Source organism: Bidens hawaiensis, unplaced genomic scaffold (assembly GCF_021521415.1).
Source record: "Bidens hawaiensis isolate Kalapana, Puna unplaced genomic scaffold, B.hawaiensis_p1.1 tig00026178_1, whole genome shotgun sequence".
NCBI classification, from domain to species: domain Eukaryota; kingdom Viridiplantae; phylum Streptophyta; class Magnoliopsida; order Asterales; family Asteraceae; genus Bidens; species Bidens hawaiensis.
In genome coordinates, this window is record NW_027494205.1 from 188,589 (window position 1) to 191,867 (window position 3,279).

Below are 3,279 nucleotides of genomic sequence, written 5' to 3' on the forward strand. Positions count from 1 at the left end.
TACGGTTTTCATACAATTTGTTGAAAATATCCCATAGTTTTATCATCCCATACTCAATATTTAGCTATAAATAAACTTTATATAGGATTTAGTATTTAAATAACTTACATGTGTAACCTAAAAAACATATGGTATAACATTCTAAAGCATAAAAATGACCTGCATATAAAAAACACATGGCTCACGTGCGCTTTTCTGCCTAAAAACCGCACCTCACTTGTGCTTTTTGTATTTTGGTCGTCTTGTGTAGGTTTGCGCTTTAAAGCGCGCTTTTTAAAACCATGGTGGTGTTTATGTTTTCATATGTCACGACGTTTTACCTTTTTTACATTTATGTTAGTTTCTATATACTTGGAAAAAGAAGTACTTTTATATATATTTCATAAACAGAAATTACTTGGAAGATTACATACATGCTTATCATTAATTTGAATATGAAACATTTGTCTTTAGCATCTTCCCATGAGATTTTCTCTCTTACAAACAATAAAAGTATTCAACAGGAACTATTTAATTTGCACAAACATGTTTAATTAAACACATAAAAAAACTGAAATGAAGATCAACTTATAGTGCATGGATGATCATACACGTTGAGTCTTATTGATTGAAATATATGGTCACTAATTAATTCTGAGCATCTAAGGCCAACATGGTGCTTAGATTCATCGGATACATGTACTCACTCGAGCCGGTCATCATCTGCTCAACGATAATCTTGTTGGCTCTTTCCGACGGATGAAAGGGGTCCCAAAATGCATACAAATCTCTATTGGGGCATAAGTTCGACAACTGCGTGCATAGACCGAGCCCATTGTATGGTCCTTGTCCACAACATGCTATCTTCGACGACAGAAATCCTGCGCAAGTTAACCGAACCATCTTGAGTTAAAATGCAACCACAAAGTGTATAATATATAGTTATTAATCAGAAATGGCCAAATGGGGTATTTATCGAAAGCTCTCGGATCAGTAATGAAGTTCGAGTGCATTTTCTTGGAGTCCACGGCTATAAATACATGACTGCCTATTTTGTTGTTGAGATCATTTAGCATTTGATATAGTTGCGGGTTAAATAACTCTGCAGCCTGTTGAAGTTCAGCTGCACATTCACCATTTCGGCTGCGTTGGGCTAGCTCAGCTGGGACACACCCTAACGGGCCGGTTCCTGTCACAAGAACCCGACGGGCTCCCAAATTATACAATTTCTGCAATCAAGATATATAAGGCTTATTGTTTAAGAAAACTAATATTACAAATGAGCATATATTTATATATATGTTTATGTGCATACCGTTAGGATCTTTTTGTATTCGGATATGATAAAACGGACATAGTTAGGGAGGGAGTATTGTTGAGAACGGGCCGAGTTGGGGATCAGATAGTAGTTATTGACAAAGTCGTTTCCACCAAGCGTCATGAGAACAAGGGCGTTTTTTACGAGCTTTTTGGTCTGGCTCGCTCCTATGAGCCCACTTACTCGTTGTTGGTACTCTCTAAAGTATTCTAATTGCAATGGCATCCAGATTATATTTATCTGAAAACATTGGTAATTCAATACATGTCAATCAATCAATCAATCATGCCCAGTAAAATCCCACCGACAGCAAAGCTACAAGTAGGGTCTGGGGAGGGTGGGATGTAGGCACACCGTACCTCTATCCAAAGGAATAAAGAGGTGGCTTCCAGAGAGACCCTCGGCTCTAAGTACATGTGTATGAAGCAAAATAAAGGAAATCAAAGTTTAACAGTTATATAAAATCTACTACTACTAATAATAATATTAATAATAAGATCACAGTTTAACAGCTATATAAAAGCTAATAATAATTATAATAATAATAATATATGTAAGGGAAATACCATTATGGTATGTGACCTAAATAAGTTAAGTCTAAGCCCTAAGGTATTCAATTCTCTCTAAAAATCCTTAACTTTAATTCTACTTCTCCACGAATTCCTATCCTCAACCATGTCCTCGGAGAGGTTTAGGTCTATCAAATCATGCCTAATCCTCTCATCCCAAGTCAATTTCGGTCGTCCTCTACCCCTCCTCCCCTCTATAGTAATGTTTTCTACGGATCTAACAGGATTCGTCGTCTGTCTTCTCTTTACATGTCCAAACCATCTCAATCTCCACTCTCTTATCTTGTCTGCTATGTTCGCCACCCCTAATCTCTCGCGAAACACAACGTTTCTTATTTGGTCTAATTCAATACATGTGTTATAAAAAAATTTATTTTAGGTTCATGGTAGAACATAAAATGTAAGTTGGAAAAGATTATACGAATTGGACTCCGGTGTCATTAAGTATTCCAATCCCCGCTGAAGCAAAGTTAGCGCCAACGAGTAGTCTCTGGCCCTTTAGTTCTGGGCTCAAGTACGGCAATGTGGGTTCCGCGTTCATACGCTGACTTAGAAAATTCAATATAAGAGAACTGTAAGAGCCATATAAATATTTGTACATGTTCTTTTCATTATTTAAATTGTGAAAATATGTAAAAGGGTATTTTAGGAACTTAACTGATAAGGTCGGGCATGTTGTAGCCGTTAGAGAAACGGCCCGTTGGTCTATGTGTGGGATAATCAATGCCATAAGGAGGCGAGTCAGCCCGAGCAGATGTAACTAAATAGTTGTTTCCGTTGTCAACTAACTAGTCTCCAAACACAAAAAACGCTCGAGCTGCAACACTAGGGAAAGTAGTTACTAGTACCGAAACAAATAAGATTAAGGTGAATGAAAGACCATAAAATGTAGAAACAGCCATGAAGTGTTTTGTTGAAACTATTGGCTGGTAATACTATGTATGATCATGATGTGAAATGAACGTAGGTAATCGATTATTTATATAGTGATCATCTTTTCTAAACTTTAATAATATTATAAAATGTATGTAACTTTTAGCTAGCACAGTTGTAAAGAAGTACCATCAATGATGCAGCGTAATTCAAATGTCTACAATATTGGTGGACAGTTGATCTAAAATTAAATTTGTGTTACAATAACAACAATAATAAAAACAATTATTAATAGAATAATAGCTGAGGTTTATCAATTGTAAACAGTGCTAATAATTAATAATGACAAGCTTGTTGGAAATCAGGCCCAATATTCAAACATGAGAACACAATTTTAAACAACTCGTTCGACTCTTTTCTTTATTATAATATAATTGAAAAACTGACCACACATAAATTATTAACTCTTATTAATCTATTTATACTAAACCCAAAACCTCAACCAACTATGACTCGTAGTCTTGAACTTTCTTCTTTCTC

At 35.6% G+C, this 3,279-nt stretch overlaps 1 pseudogene across 1 annotated transcript; it reads right to left on the reverse strand.

Moving 5' to 3' along the window:
- Positions 1 to 485: 485 nt before the first annotated feature.
- Positions 486 to 2,785, reverse strand: LOC143572945 (GDSL esterase/lipase At5g33370-like; annotated as a pseudogene). The gene is made up of 5 exons (XR_013142341.1): positions 2,520 to 2,785; positions 2,288 to 2,410; positions 1,295 to 1,537; positions 957 to 1,208; positions 486 to 861 (listed from the first exon to the last, which is right to left on the reverse strand). The product of XR_013142341.1 is annotated as a GDSL esterase/lipase At5g33370-like (transcript).
- Between the last annotated feature and the right edge of the window lie 494 nt (positions 2,786 to 3,279).